This window comes from Scyliorhinus canicula, chromosome 10 (genome assembly GCF_902713615.1).
Source record: "Scyliorhinus canicula chromosome 10, sScyCan1.1, whole genome shotgun sequence".
In the NCBI taxonomy this organism is placed as follows: Eukaryota; Metazoa; Chordata; class Chondrichthyes; order Carcharhiniformes; family Scyliorhinidae; genus Scyliorhinus; species Scyliorhinus canicula.
The window spans coordinates 140,314,671-140,331,857 of NC_052155.1; the positions used below are offsets into that span (position 1 = coordinate 140,314,671).

The 17,187-nt window shown below is 47.1% G+C and overlaps 1 protein-coding gene across 1 annotated transcript in view; it reads left to right on the forward strand.

The window, feature by feature from the left end:
• reck (reversion-inducing-cysteine-rich protein with kazal motifs) overlaps nt 1-17,187 on the forward strand; it is a 317,351-nt gene that overhangs the window by 37,552 nt on the left and 262,612 nt on the right. The window contains 1 exon segment of the mRNA XM_038809800.1: nt 7,461-7,577. The gene's annotated coding sequence lies outside the window, so the exon portion shown is untranslated.

Here is a 17,187-nt window from a genome sequence, read left to right on the forward strand (position 1 = left end):
TCACTCGCTCTCTGCCTCTCAGTGAATTGAAGGTACATCATTTCTATGTTTGATCTCTCAGTAAATCAAGGGATATAGAGAATGGGCTGGAAAAGGGGGTTGAGGCAGATCAGTCATGACCTTATTGAATAATCGAGTAGGTTCAACGGTCTGGATGATCTTTCTCCTAATTCTTAAGTTCATGCAACATTACGATGGTTTCTGTGGATAAAAAATGTTTGCATGTTTTAAGTTTTTTTTACTCCTTCAATGTCAATTAATTGTCTGATATTTTTTTTGCTCCCTCCTGATTCTTGTGAATTTCAAGAGATCATACTTGTATGCAGTACAGGACCTCACTTTCAAAGGACCAGTGTCTCAGAATTGACTCCGTCTTGGGCAGCATTACTTAAGGTTGCTATCCTCGCCATTAGTTCAAACCTCTTGGGTAACAGTTTTAGCAGTATCCTATAATTTGAATCTGATGGCAACAGCCATTTTTATTCCACTGGACACAAGGCAGTTCTTAAGATTAGCATAGCCCAAGTTCCTTTTCTGTTCACCAAACTGGTTGTAAAAGTTACCGTTGAAGAAAATAAAAGTAAAGAAAGTAAGAAAGAAAAGATTTGCGTTTGTCTAGTACCTTATCACATCGTTGAGGAATGCCTTTAAAAATGCTTCATGCAAATTGCTTGTAGGTGCAGTTGCTATGTAGGTTATGTACGCAGAGTTTGCAGAACAGAAAGATTCCACAATTGCAGCGAAACAAATAACCAGGTAGTCTATTTTTTTTCTTCAATGCAGCCATAATGCCTGAGGGGATGAATGCTGTTGAGGGCACCATGGGATCTCCCTACTTCAATTTGTAAGCTTCTGAATTTGGTTCTGGAGTTAAAAATGGATATGGACTGGTTTGAAGTCAGTAGTGTAGTTGTCAGCCATATCAGATTTTCAGGCTGTGATCACTGACTATTCCCCACACCTGTGGACATGCCTCTGTAAATTGATAATCCTAAACCTAACTGGAAATGGCAACTAAATGGTCCTTCTGCCCAGATGTGCACCACTTGTTTTGAAGCGTTGCTGCATGATTAATTGCATTCAAACAATTTGATTTTCATGAATTAAAGTGTTGCATATGGAAACAATGATGAGAGTCGCCTTGATCTTGCCAGGTGTGTCAGGAGTTAGCGAATCGAACCATCATGTGTAATTGGTGACTCCTTATTTGGTAACTTAATCCTGAACTCTCAACAAACATTGATTTCCAATTTTTCTTTTAAATGGAAATTACTATCATTCTACTGATATCAGGAATAATATTAGTGCATATCAAACTAGCTTTGTCCATTGATTGGCTTGTACATCTTATTTTAATGTAGTGCTTTGGTACACGTGGGCACAGGAAAAGACCTACTCAGCCATTCAATCTGCTCCCAAAACCTTATTCTTTAATTTATCATCGAATCATAGAATAATTGTCACTGCAATATTTTAACCTTCAAATATTTATCCAGTTCCCTTTCGAAAGCTGCTCTTGAACCTGTTTCCATTATCCTATTCAACAATGCATTTCAAATAGTTTTTTATCCAAAGAAAATTATTGCTGGAACAAAGTTGGACCTGCTGCTAGAGTATGCTATAGATGGACTCCTGTGGCTGGGAAAACCTTTGACCAAGTTAAAACATGTGGCATTAATATTACTTTTAAGAGAGAGTTCACAAAATGAGAAAATCGCTGCTTAAATGTATTACTTGTGAACTGACTCTTAATTACATAGAACATAGAATATTACAGCGCAGTACAGGCCCTTTGGCCCTCGATGTTGCGCCGACCTGTGAAACCAATCTAAAGCCCATTTACACTATTCCATTATCATCCATATGTTTATCCAATGACCATTTAAATGCCCTTAATGTTGGCGAGTCCACTACTGTTGCACGCAGGGCATTCCACGCCCTTGCTACTCTCTGAGTAAAGAACCTACCTCTGACATCTGTCCTATATCTATCTCCCCTCAATTTAAAGCTATGTCCCCTCGTGCTAGCCATCACCATCCGAGGCTCTCACTGTCCACCCTATCTGATCCTTGATCATCTTGTATGCCTCAATTAAGTCACCTCTTAACCGTCTTCTCTCTAACGAAAACAGCCTTACGTCTCTCAGCCTTTCCTCATGAGATATCCCTCCATACCAGGCAACATCCTGGTAAATCTCCTCTGCACCCTTTCCAATGCTTCCACATCCTTCCTATAATGTGGTGACCAGAACTGCACGCAATACTCCAAATGCGGCCGCACCAGAGTTTTGTACAGCTGCAACATGACCTCATGGCTCCGAAACTCAATCCCTCTACCAATAAAAGCTAACACACCTTGCGCCTTCTTAACAACTCTCTCAACCTGGGTGACAACTTTCAGGGATCTATGTACATGGACACCGTGATCTCTCTGCTCATCCACACTATCAAGAATCTTACCATTAGCCCAGTACTCTGTCTTCCTGTTACTCCTTCCAAAATGAATCACCTCACACTTTTCTGCATTAAACTCCATTTGCCACTTCTCAGCCCAACTCTGCAGCTTATCTATGTCCCTCTGTAACCTGCAACATCCTTCCTCACTGTCCACAACTCCACCGACTTTAGTGTCATCTGCAAATTTACTCACCTATCCTTCTACGCCCTCCTCCAGGTCATTTATAAAAATGATAAACAGCAGTAGCCCCAAAACAGATCCTTGTGGTACACCACTAGTAACTGAACTCCAGGTTGAACATTTCCCCTCAACCACCACCCTCTGTCATCTTACAGCTAGCCAATTTCTGATCCAAACTGCTAAATCACCCTGAATCCCATGCCTCCGTATTTTCTGCAATAGCCTACCGTGGGGAACTTTATCAAACGCTTTACTGAAATCCATAAACACCACATCAACTGCTTTACCCTCGTCCACCTGTTTGGTCACCTTCTCAAAGAACTCAATAAGTTTCGTGAGGCATGACCTCCCCTTCACAAAACCATGTTGACTATCCCTAACCAGGGGCTGGTTTAGCTCACTGAGCTAAATCGCTGGCTTTTAAAGCAGACCAAGCAGGCCAGCAGCACGGTTCGATTCCCGTACCAGCCTCCCCGGACAGGCGCCGGAATGTGGCGACTAGGGGCTTTTCACAGTAACTTCATTGAAGCCTACTCGTGACAATAAGCGATTTTCATTTTCATAATCAAATTATTCCTTTCCAGATGATTATACATCCTATCTCTTATAAACCTTTCCAAGACCTTGCCCACAACAGAAGTAAGGCTCACTGGTCTATAGCTACCAGGGTTATCTCTACTCCCTTTCTTGAACAAGGGGACAACATTTGCTATCCTCCAGTCTTCTGGCACTATTCCTGCAGACAATGACGACATAAAGATCAAAGCCAAAGGCTCAGCAATCTCCTCCCTAGCTTCTCAGTGCATCCTAGGATAAATCCCATCCGGACCAGGGGACTTATCTATTTTCACGCTTTCCAGAATTGCTAACACCTCCTCCTTATGAACCTCAAGCCCTTCTAGTCTAGTAGCCTGTACCTCAGTATTCTCCTCAACAACACTGTCTTTTTCCTGTGTGAATACTGATGAAAAATATTCATTTAGCACCTCTCCTATCTCCTCGGACTCCACGCACAACTTCCGACTACTGTCCTTGACTGGCCCTACTCTTGCCCTAGTCAATCTTTTATTCCTGACATACCTATAGAAAGCTTTAGGGTTATCCTTGATCCTACCTGCCAAAGACTTCTCATGTCCCCTCCTGGCTCTTCTTAGCTCTCTCTTTAGGTCCTTCCTGGCTAACTTGTAACTCTCGAGCACCCCAACTGAACCTTCACGTCTCATCTTTACAAAAGCCTCCTTCTTCCTCTTGACAAGTGATTCAACTACTTTAGTAAACCACGGTTCCCTCGCTCGACCACTTCCTCCCTGCCTGACCGGTACATACCGGTACTTATCAAGGACACGCAGTAGCTGTTCCTTGAAGGAGCTCCACATTTCAATTGTGCCCATCCCCTGCAGTTTCCTTTCCCATCCTATGTATCCTAAGTCTTGCCTCATCGCATCATAATTGCCTTTCCCCCAGCTATAACTCTTGCCCGGCGGTATACATCTATCCCTTTCCATCGCTAAAGTAAACATAACTGAATTGTGGTCACTATCACCAAAGTGCTCACCTAGCTCCAAATCTTGCACCTGTCCTGGTTCATTACCCAGTACCAAATCCAATGTGGCCTCGCCTTTTGTTGGCCTATCTACATACTGTGTCAGGAAACTCTCCTGCACACATTGAACAAAAACGGACCCATCTAAAGTACTCGATCTATAGCGTTTCCAGTCAATATTTGGAAAGTTAAAGTCCCCCATAACAACTACCCTGTTACTTTCGCTCCTATCCAGAATCATCTTTGCAATCCTTTCCTCTACATCTCTGGAACTTTTCGGAGGCCTATAGAAAACTCCCAACAGGGTGACCTCTCCTTTCCTGTTTCTAACCTCAACCCATACTACCTCAGTAGACGAGTCCTCATCAAACATCCTTTCTGCCACCGTAATACTGTCCTTGACTAACAATGCCACCCCTCCCCCTCTTTTACCACCTTCCCTGAGCTTACTGAAATATCTAGACCTCGGAACCTGCAACAACCATTCCTGTCCCTGCTCTAGCCATGTCTCCGAAATGGCCACAACATCAAAGTCCCAAGTAACAACCCATGCTGCAAGTTCACCCACCTTATTCCGGATGCTCCTGGCGTTGAAGTAGACACACTTGAAACCACCTTCCTGCCTGCCGGTACACTCCTGCAACCTCGAAACCTTAGTCATGACCTCACTACTCTCAACCTCCTGTTGGGCTACAATTCAGGTTCCCAACCCCCTGCTGAATTAGTTTAAACCCTCCCGAAGAGCATTAGTAAATTTCCCCCCCAGGATATTGGTACCCCTCTGGTCCAGGTGTAGACCATCCCATTTGTAGAGGTCCCACCTACCCCAGAATGAGCCCCAATTATCCAGGTATCTGAAACCCTCCCTCCTGCACCATTCCTGCAGCCACGTGTTCAACTGCTTTCTCTCCCTATTCCTCGTCTTGCTAGCACGTGGCACGGGTAACAACCCAGAGTTAATAACTCTGTTCTAGCTCTAAGTTTCCACCCTAGCTCCCTGAATTCCTGCCTTACATCCCTAACCCTTTTCCTACCTATGTCATTGGTGCCTATGTGGACCACGACTTGGGGCTGCTCCCCCTCCCCCTTAAGGATCCCGAAAACACGATCCGAGACATCACGGACCCTGGCACCTGGGAAGCAACACACCAACCGCAAGTCTCTCTCGTTCCCACAGAATCTCCTATCTATCCCCCTAACTATGGAGTCTCCAATGACTAATGCTCTACTCCTCTCCCCCCTTCCCTTCTGAGCAACAGGGACAGACTCTGTGCCAGAGACCTGTACCCCATGGCTTACCCCTGGTAAGTCTCCCCCCCCCCCCCCCCCCCCCTCTCCAGTATCCAAAGCGGTATACTTGTTACTAAGGGGAACGACCACAGAGATCCCTGTACTGACTGCTTCGTCCCAGCCTCTCTCACTGTCACCCATCTATCTTCATTCTACGGAGTAACTACGTCCCTGAAGCTTCTATCTATGACCCCCTCTGCCTCCCAAATGATCCGAAGTTCATCCAACTCCAGCTCCAGGTCCCGAACACAGTTTCTGAGGAGCTGGAGATGGGTGCACTTCCCACAGGTGAAATCAGCAGGGACACTGACGGCATTCCCTCACCTCAAACATTCTGCAGGAAGAACATTGCACTGCCTTCCCTGCCATCCCCTCTAGATAAAACAAGAAAAACAAAGGAAGAGCTTACCTGATATTCACTCAACCTTAAGGTTAGAGGAGGTGGAAGGGTGGGGGAGACTACAAGTGTAGTGCCTTGGGTTTAGCAAGCGCCCAACTTGTATACAGGTACTGCACACATTCCCAGAAATCCCCACGGCCGACTTCCGGTTTCCTGCTGCTCTGAAACAAAAACAACAACTCTGAAAAAAAAAGTTAGTTACAAAACAAAGGCCGCTTCTCCTGAAAGGTAAGTTTTTAAAGCGGTAATCTTACCTTCCCGACAGCCCCCTTGTCACTGCTCTCGCTCCTACCGCTGAACAACTGAAGCGCATAGGAACAAGATCAGGCCATTCAGTCCCTCAAATTTGTACCAACATTTTATTCTAATGGCTGTTCTATACCTCAATCCATTTACCTGCCTTTTATCCATATCCTTTGACCTCTGAATAGAAATATATCCATCTCCGTATGGAAAATTTCAGTTCACCCAGCATTTCTGTTGCCTTGTGGGGAAGAGTTTTCCATATTTTCTGTACCCTTTTTTGCGGAGGAAAAATATTTCCTGATTTCGCTCCTGAATGGTCTAGATATTAATCACACTCCCTTTGGCTAAAGCTAACAATTCATATTTTTCCAAATCATCCAGATTTTGACACACGCCCTTATAAAAAGGTAATATATTGCAAATCCTTCTGATAGCTTAAAAACATTTTCATATGAACTGTCAAAAAACTTTGCGTAATACAATCGTACAGTTACCATCTTGACAGGTGAGTTGGCCTAGTCTCATCCAAAAATTAAGGGCAGCACGGTAGCATTGCGGATAGCACAATCGCTTCACAGCTCCAGGGTCCCAGGTTCGATTCCGGCTTGGGTCACTGTCTGTGCGGAGTCTGCACATCCTCCCCGTGTGTGCGTGGGTTTCCTCCGGGTGCTCTGGTTTCCTCCCACAGTCCAAAGATGTGCAAGTTAGGTGGATTGGACATGATAAATTGCCCTTAGTGTCCAAAATTGCCCTTAGTGTTGGGTGGGGTTACTGGGTTATGGGGATAGGGTGGAGGTGTTAACCTTGGGTAGGGTGCTCTTTCCAGGAGCCGGTGCAGACTCGATGGGCTGAATGGCCTCCTTCTGCACTGTAAATTCTATGATTCTATGATCTATGATAATTCCCTTTGATCGGTAAGCAACTTGGATGATGTGGGAAACTCTAATGGAGAAATGTGAAGAGTACAAGCAATTGAAATGGATGAAGAAAATATCTATACCACTTTTCTGTGCACATTTTATGCATTCAATACTCCGGTTCTGTACCAGTAAAGGATATTGAGGAAGCACATTCATAGAAAGAGAAAATGGATACCAGCAAGTCACTCCGTCCAGTTGTGAGTCTCCTGGGAGTGATCATAGTGAATGAACCAGATTTCCACTTTGGGTAATGTTACAGGGCATTTCAGAGCATGCAATGAGAGGAGAAGACTTTAAAACAGAACAAAACAACAAATGTGAAAAGGGATACAAATAAAAAGTGGTGGTTGAAGTGATCAAAGGGAAGCAAACAAATAAGATGAAAGAAGAAATGTATTTTACAAATTTTATTTCTGCATTACAGAGCAAGAAGGTAAATGGGACCCGCAGAGACTAACTGCCTTGTAATTCTCCATCGGAGGCGAATGTAGAGGACATTCGTGTGCATAGGCTGTAGATTAGAGAAATTGGGCCAAATCAGGTTTGTAACAGTTTACTTACCAAGTTTAATTCATTTCAACTACCTTTATAATTGAAACAAAATTGTCCAGAATCTTTGCTTCCTGATGATTTCAGGTTATTACTGCATATGTTCCATTGAACCAAAGTTACAGATTTTTGGGATCCCATGGTTCCTTTCTCAGTTGCAAAATTAACAAAAATAGTTTAAATAGTTTAAGTCTCACTTGAGTGATGTTGGAACACTAGTGGTAAAATTGTAAGAAATATTAATCTGAAATCATTGAGCAGTCTTTTCACCCTCACCATTAAAGAGCAATCTGGAAATTTGTTGCCCGTGTTGGGCTTACTAGGTGTCGAAGATTTAGCTTTGAGGTTTAACTTTTAACTGATCCAAATTATGTAATCTTATGTCATCTTTCATATCAGACAGTGTACTATTGCATGAATGAATATGCTGCCTAGAATAGATCTGTAAAACACACTTTTTTTAAAAAACAAATTTAGAGTACCCAATTATTTATTTTTCCAATTAACACTGCCGCTGATGGTGCCACCGCACCCTCTACTTCCACTGGCGTGGAGGTGAGGGGACACCCGCGTGGCCGGAAGGCTGAGAGGAAGATCAGGGCGATTCACCAGCGGTCAGGTTTGGATCCTTCTGACCCTCTGACCCTGACTGACCGAGTGCCACTGGCCACTGACTCGGGTGCAGCCGTTACGCCTCACCCAGCAACACCCTCAGTCCAGTGACATTTCGCCATCAGATGCCGGGCCCAGCGACACTTCTGCACAGGCCTCTGTGGGTGGCGGTAGTGAGGTGCGCGACCTCGAACCAGAGGGTGCTCTGTCCCAGCCACAAATTCTGGAGAGAAGCATTGAGGGACAAGGAGTCAGCCTGGAGGGGCCTCCAGAGAGATAGAGGTCTCCCCAGAGTGTGACCCTCTCCCCCGCAAATGGCGTCAATCCAGGTTCTTTTCCATAGATGTCGTGCCCAGTCCCCGAAAGAAAAGAGGCGGTGGGATAGTGAGGCAATCCCAGCAGCTGCCACTGTCCCCCGAGCAGGGTGCTTCAGGGACAGACAGGACGCTAGACGGCCCGTTTCACCCAGTACAATTTAGAACCCCGGACATTCAATTTCTCAGGGGAAGGGGTCAGCAATCATCCCTGCTTCTAAGGTTCTTAGCGGGTTATAGTTTGGAAGACCCTCCGTCCCAACCACTGTCTTCGGGCAAATCTGCCACCATCCTGGACCTGTTTCCGGAGCTATTTGTGGGGCCTTCCGGTCCGCCCACCCCCCCGGCTCCGTTCAAGCATCTGCTTTTTTACTCACGGGGTCTTACCGCCCATACAAAGCCAGTGATCACCTTACTAACGAGTTTAAAGAAGGACCGTGGGATAAATTTGGGGAGAAACTGAAACACGAACTGGAATCTCGGGAGGTCCGTCATTTTCACTGTCTGCACTCTCCCAGCTAGTGACAACGGAAGCGGGGTCCCACTTCCGAAAATCGTCCTTCATTTGGTCTTCTAATCGGGTCAAATTTAACTTGTGTAGCCGTTCCCATTCCTAAGGCAGAGAAAGAGCAGGAAGGCAGTACAGGTGTCCCCTGCGGTCATCTCCCTCCAAAACAGGTATACCGTTTTGAATACTGTTGGGGGAGATGACTCACCAGGGGAAGGCAGCAGTAGCCAGGCTCATGGCACCGTGGCTGGTTCTGCTGCACAGAAGGGCGGGAAAAAGACTGGCAGGGCTATAGTCATAGGGGATTCAATCATAAAGGGAGTAGAAAGGCATTTCTGTGGTCGGAAACGAGACTCCCGAATGGTATGTTGCCTCCCGGGTGTACGGGTCAGGGATGTCTCAGATCGGCTGCAGGACATACTGAAGGGTGAGGGTGAACAGCCAATTGTCGTGGTGCATATAGGCACCAACGATATAGGTAAAAAACGGGATGAGGTCCTATAATCAGAATTTAGGGAGTTAGGAGATAAGTTAAAAAGTAGGACCTCGAAGGTAGTAATCTCAGGATTGCTACCAGTGCCACAATACAGTCAGAGTAGAAATTTAAGAATAGTCAGAATGAATACGTGGCTTGAGAGATGGTGCAGGAGGGAGGGATTCAGATTTTTGGTACATTGGAACCGGTTCTGGGGACGGTGGGACCATTACAAATCGGATGGTCTACACCTGGGCAGGACTGGAACCAATGTCCTAGGGGGTGCTTTTGCTAACACTGTTGGGGAGGTTTTAAACTAATGTGGCAGAGGGATGGGAACCAGATTAGGAAGTTAGAGGTCAGTAAAGAGGCAGCAACTAAAGCCAGTAAGGTGCTGGATAATAAACTCAATGTGACTAAGGGGAAGAGTAGACAGGGAAGAGATGATGAATGCAAAGGGACAGGTGGTCTGAGGTGCATTTGTTTTAATGCGAGAGGTGTAGCAGGTAATGCAGATGAATTTATGGCTTGGATTAGTACCTGGGAATATGATGTTATTGGTATTACTGAGACTTGGTTGAGGGATGGGCAAGACTGGAAACTAAATATCCTAGGGTATAGATGCTTCAGGAGGAATAGAGAGGGAGGTAAAAGGGGTGGAGGAGTTGCATTACTGGTCAGAGATGATATCACAGCTGTGATTAAGGATGGCACGATGGAGGATTCGAGCACTGAGGCAATATGGATAGAGCTAAGAAATAGGAAGGGTGCAGTAACATTGTTGGGACTTTACTATAGGCCTCCCAAAAGCGAGCGTGAAGTAGAGGTACAAATATGTAGACAGATTATAGCACAATGTAGGAGCAATAGGGTGGTTGTGATGGGAGATTTTAACTTCCCCAACATTGAATGGGACTCATGTAGTGTTGGAGGCGTAGATGGAGCAGAATTTGTAAGGAGCATCCAGGAGAGTTTGTTTAGAGCAGTATGTAAATAGTCCAACTTGGGAATGGGCCATACTGGACCTGGTAATGGGGAATGATCCCGGTCAGGTGGTTGACATTTCAGTCGGTGATTACTTTGGGAATAGCGATCACAATTCTGTAAGTTTTAGAATACTCATGGACAAAGACGAGAGTGGTCCTAAAGGAAGAGTGCTAAATTGGGGAAAGGCCAAGTATAACAAAATTCGGCAGGAGCTCGGGAATGTGGATTGGGAGCAGCTGTTTAAGGGTAAATCCACATTTGAAATGTGGGAGTCTTTTAAGGAAAGGCTGATTAGAGTGCAGGACAGATATGTTCCTGTGAAAATGAGAGATAGAAATGGCAAGATTGGATGACGGGTGGAATTGTGAGACTAGCTAAGATGAAAAAGGAAGCATGCATAAGATCGAGGTGACTCAAAACTGATGAAGGTTTGGAGGAATATCGGGAAAGTAGGAAGAATCTCAAACGCGCAATAAAGAGGGCTAAAAGGGGTCATGAAATATCTTTGGCTAATAGGGTTAAGGAAAATCCCAAAGCCTTTTATTCGTATATAAGGAGCAAGAGGGTAACTAGAGAAAGGATTGGCCCACTCAAAGACAAAAGAGGGAATTTATGTGTGGAGTCAGAGGAAATGAGTGAGCTTCTTTTTTTAAAAAATAATTTTTATTGAAAGAGTTTTTCCATACAGACATTTACCCCTACTAATTTTTAAATTATTTACAACACAATCCCTCTAGGCAAATATCCCTCCCTCGCCCGCCCTCTCGCGCGCACCAGTCCCCCCCCCCCCCCCCCAAGCAACAACTTAACAAACAAGGCAGCCTACAGTTTCAGACATGAGCAGCGAGCAGACTTGCCCGCGTTACAGTCGTGCATGTCCCCCCACGACCATTGCTGCCCCCCCCCCCGGGTTGCTGCTGCCACGACCCCGAACGCCTATCTCTGATCTAAAAAGTCAAGGAAAGGTTGCTACCGCCTGGAGAATCCCTGTACCGACCCTCTCAGGGCAAATTTGATCCTTTCTAGCTGAATATAGCTAGCCATATCGTTAATCCAAGTTTCAACGCTTGGAGGCCTCGCGTCCTTCCATTGAATTAATATCCTTCGTCGAGCCACTAGGGACGCAAAGGCCAGTATTCCGGCCTCCCTAGCCTCCTGTACCCCCGGTTCTACCCCGACCCCAAAGATCGATGAGTGAGCTTCTTAATGAGTACTTTGCATCGGTAGATGTTTAAATACTCTAGGTCATGTCGGCATAAGGAAGGGGGAGGTTTTGGGTATTCTAAAAGGCATTAAGGTGGACAAGTCCCCAGGACCGGATGGTATTTATCCCAGGTTACTGAGGGAAGCGAGGGACGAAATAGCTGGGGCCTTAACAGATATCTTTGCAGCATCCTTGAGCATAAGTGAGGTCCCGGAGGACTGCAGAATTGCTAATGTTGTCCCTTTGTTTAAGAAGGGTAGCAGGGATAATCCAGGGAATTATAGGCCTGTGAGCTTGACGTCAGTGGTAGGCAAACTGTTGGAGAAGATACTGAGGGATAGGATCTATTCACATTTGGAAGAAAATAGACTTATCAGTGATAGGCAGCATGGTTTTGTGCAGGGGAGGTCATGTCTTACAAACCTAATAGAATTCTTTGAGGAAGTGACAATGTTAATTGATGAGGGAAAGGCTGTAGATGTCATATACATGGACTTCAGTAAAGCATTTGATAAAGTTTCCCATGGCAGGTTGATGGAAAAAGTGAAGTCGTATGGGGTTCAGGGTGCACTAGCTAGATGGATAAAGAACTGGCTGGGCAACAGGAGACAGAGAGTAGTGGTGGAAGGGAGTGTCTCAAAATGGAGAAAGGTGACTAGTGGTGTGCAACAGGGATCCGTGCTCGGACCACTGTTGTTTGTGATATACATAAATGATCTGGACGAAGGTATAAGTGGTCTGATGAGCAAGTTTGCAGATGATACTATGATTGGTGGAGTTGCAGATAGCGAGGAGGACTGTCGGAGAATACAGCAAAATATAGACAGATTGGAGAGTTGGGCAGAGAAATGGCAGATGGAGTTCAATCCAGGCAAATGCGAGGTGATGCATTTTGGAAGATCTAACTCAAAAGCAGACTATATGGTCAATGGAAGAGTCCTGGGGAAAATTGATGTCCAGAGAGATCTGGGAGTTCAGGTCCATTGTACCCCGAAGGTGGCAACGCAGGTTGATAGAGTGGTCAAGAAGGCATACAGCATGCTTGCCTTCATCGGACGGGGTATTGAGTACAAGAGTCGCCAGGTCATGTTACAGTTGTATAAGACTTTGGTTAGGCCACATTTGGAATACTGCGTGCAGTTCTGGTCGCCACATTACCAGAAGGATGTGGATGCTTTGGAGAGGGTGCAGAGGAGGTTCACCAGGATGCTGCCTGGTATGGAGGGTGCTAGCTATGAAGAAAGGTTGAGTAGATTAGGATTGTTTTCGTTGGAAAGACGGAGGTTGAGGGGGGACCTGATTGAGGTCTACAAAATTATGAGAGGTATGGACAGGGTGGATAGCAACAAGCTTTTTCCAAGAGTCAGGGTGCCAATTACAAGGGGTCACGATTTCAAGGTGGGAGGGGGAAAGTTTAAGGGAGATGTGCGTGGAAAGTTTTTTACGCAGAGGATGGTGGGTGCCTGGAGGTGATAGAGGCGGGCACGATAGCATTATTTAAGATGCACCTGGACAGATATATGAATGGGTGGGGAACAGAGGGAAGTAGACCTTGGAAAATAGGCAACAGGTTTAGATAAAGGATCTGGATCGGCGCAGGCTGGGAGGGCCGAAGGGCCTGTTCCTGTGTTGTAATTTTCTTTGTTCTTTGTTCTTGTTCATGTCACCTGGATGCTGAGGTATCGAAAGAATCCCCCTACCACCCTCTAATGGGTGATTTTTTAATAGAAGGCAGGTTGGTAAATTAGTTAAGGATGTGGAACAAAAGAGGTTTTATCTCATGTTCTTAAATGCCTAAATTAGTCCCTTTATGACATAAAAATTTAAGGACAGAGAGAGAGCACCAGATTGAGCTTGCAAGAAGCTGCGATTCTGAAGGAGGCCAGACTGAAGAACAGGACTGCCTGAGATCAAGCAATTATACTGTTACGGCTATGAGCTAATTAGCAATACACCAAAGTAGACATTAAACTCCACAGATTTGTTAGGCAAAGCTATTAACTTGTCAACTATGCAACAAGTCCAACTATAAATTAACCCTGCCAACTTTTGTGTTGTTCTTGGACATTGAAGGTAACTTAAATTTGTACAAAGTAGAGTTCAGCTGAAGCGATAAAATACACTTGAACTTCCATTATTCCCATTGGGCAATTAATTCCTTATCGTTAATAAAATACAATCAAGAATCTTGAGTACACTTTTGACAACCCTAAGATGATGTTTATTGTGTTTTTAAAAAAAATAATTTTTATTGGAATTTTTTACAGAAAATATAACAAGTATACCCTGCGGGGCAGCATAAATGGTTAGCATAAATGCTTCACAGCTCCAGGGTCCCAGGTTCGATTCCCGGCTGGGTCACTGTCTGTGTGGAGTCTGCACGTCCTCCCCGTGTGTGCGTGGGTTTCCTCCGGGTGCTCCGGTTTCCTCCCACAGTCCAAAGATGTGCGGGTTAGGTGGATTGGCCATGATAAATTGCCCGTAGTGTCCTAAAAAAAAAGTAAAGTTAATGGGGGGATTGTTGGGTTACGGGTATAGGGTGGATACGTGGGTTTGAGTAGGGTGATCATGGCTCGGCACAACATTGAGGGCCGAAGGGCCTGTTCTGTGCTGTACTGTTCTATGTTCTATAGCAACAAGCAGTAATATGCAACTAACAGCCCCATAACACCCACAATTCCCCCCAAACCGTAACATCACATGTATCACACTCCCCCCCCCCCCCACCCCCCAAAGAAGAGAACTTAACCATAAATTAAAGGTAAATAAATCAAATTTAAATAAAATAAGCAAACATAATCAAAACACCCCCCCCCCCCCCCCCCCCCCCCCCCCCAACCACCACCACCACTCCCCCCGAACACCCCCCCCACCACCACCATCACTCCCCCCGGGCTGCTGCTGCTACTGTCCCAGTACCCTATCGTTGAGCCAGAAAGTCGAGGAAAGGTTGCCACCGTTTAAAGAACCCTTGCACCGATCCTCTCAGGGCGAATTTGACCTTCTCAAGCTTAATGAAGCCCGCCATGTCATTGATCCAGGTCTCCACGCTTGGGGGCCTCGCGTCCTTCCGTTGTAGCAAAATCCTTCGCCGGGCTACTAGGGACGCAAAGGCCAGCACACTGGCCTCTTTCGCCTCCTGCACTCCCGGCTCTACCCCAACCCCAAAGATCGCGAGTCCCCATCCTGGCTTGACCCTGGATCCCACCACCCTTGACACCGTCCTCACCACCCCCTTCCAGAACTCCTCCAATGCCGGGCATGCCCAGAACATATGGGCATGGTTCGCTGGACTCCCCGAGCACCTGACACACCTATCTTCACCCCCAAAGAACCTACTCATCCTCGTCCCAGTCATGTGGGCCCTATGCAGCACCTTGAATTGAATGAGGCTAAGCCGCGCACACGAGGAGGAAGAATTTACCCTCTCCAGGGCATCAGCCCATGTTCCGTCTTCGATCTGTTCTCCCAGTTCCCCCTCCCACTTCGTTTTCAGCTCCTCTACTGACACCTCTTCCACCTCCTGCATAAGCTTGTAGATATCGGATATCTTCCCCTCCCCGACCCAGACCCCTGAGAGCACCCTGTCACTCATCCCCCTCGTGGGGAGCGCAGGGAATCCCTCCACCTGCCGTCTAGCAAATGCCTTTACCTGCAGATATCTAAACATGTTTCCCGGCGGGAGCCCAAATTTCTCATCCATCTCCCCCAGGCTCGCAAACCATCCGTCGATAAACAGGTCCCTCAGCTGTCTAATGCCCACTCTATACCATCCCTGAAATCCCCCATCCATGTTCCCCGGGACGAACCTATGGTTCCCCCTTAACGGAGCCTCCATCAAGCCCCCCACATCTCCCCTATGTCGCCTCCACTGCCCCCAAATCTTGAGTCCGCCACCACCGGACTCGTGGTATACCTCGTGGGAGGGAGTGGCCATGGCGCCGTTACCAGGGCCCCCAGGCTTGTATCCCCACAGGACGCTCTCTCCATCCGTTTCCATGCTGCCCCCTCCCCCTCCATCACCCACTTACGCACCATCGACACGTTGGCCGCCCAGTAGTACCCCGAGAGGTTGGGCAACGCCAGCCCCCCCCATCTCTACTCCGCTCCAAGAAGACCCTCTTCACCCTCGGGGTGCCATGCGCCCAAACAAATCCCATGATGCTGCTGGTCACCCTTTTAAAAAAGGCCCTAGGGATAAAGATGGGCAAGCACTGGAAGAGGAACAAGTACCTCGGGAGAACCGTCATTTTGACGGATTGCACTCTGCCCGCCAGCGATAGCGGCACCATGTCCCACCTTTTAAATTCCTCCTCCATCTGTTCCACTAGTCTGGTGAAGTTAAGCTTATGAAGAGCCCCCCAACTCTTGGCCACCTGCACGCCCAGGTACCTGAAACGCTTCACTGCCCTCTTGAAGGGGAGCCTCCCAATTCCCTCCTCCTGATCTCTCGGGTGCACTACAAATACCTCGCTCTTTCCTAAGTTTAGCTTATAGCCCGAGAAGCCCCCAAATTCCGCTAACAGCTCCATCACCCCCGGCATTCCCCCCTCTGGATCCGCCACATGTAACAGCAGGTCGTCCGCATACAGCGATACCCGGTGCTCCCCCCCACCCCGCACCAGACCCCTCCATTTCCCTGACTCCCTCAACGCCATGGCCAGCGGTTCAATCGCCAGTGCAAAGAGCAGGGGGGACAGGGGACACCCCTGCCTGGTCCCACGATAGAGCCTAAAATACTCCGATCTCCTTCCATTTGTGACTGCACTCTCCATCGGCGCCGTGTAAAGCAGCCTCACCCATTTGATGAATCCCTCCCCAAATCCAAACCTCTCCAGCACCTCCCACAGGTACCCCCCCTCAACTCTATCAAACGCTTTCTCTGCGTCCAGCGCCACCACTATCTCCGCCTCCCCGTCCACTGCCGGCATCATGATAACATGAGCAGTCTCTGCACATTCGTGTTGAGCTGCCACCCCTTGACAAATCCTGTCTGATCTTCATGAATTACCTCTGGCACGCAATCCTCTATCCTGGTAGCCAGGATCTTCGCCAGCAACTTAGCGTCTACGTTAAGGAGCGAGATAGGCCTATATGATCCGCACTGCAAGGGGTCCTTATCCCGTTTTAGGATCAAAGAGATCAGTGCCCGTGACATCGTCGGGGGCAAATCACCCCCCTCCCACGCCTCATTGAAAGTTTGCACCAGCAGGGGACCCACCAGGTCCGCATATTTTTTGTAAAATTCTGCCGGGAACCCGTCCGGCCCCGGGGCCTTACCTGACTGCATTTGCCCGATCCCCCTGACTAGCTCCTCCAACTCTATCGGCGCCCCCAGCCCCTCTACCAGCCTCTCTTGAACCCTTGGGAAACATAGCCTGTTCATGAAGCTCTCCATCCCCTCTCTCCCCTTCGGTGGTTCCGACCGGTACAGTTCCTCGTAGAAGTCCCTAAAGACCCCGTTTACTTCTGTCCCCTTCTGCACTACATTTCCACCCCCAT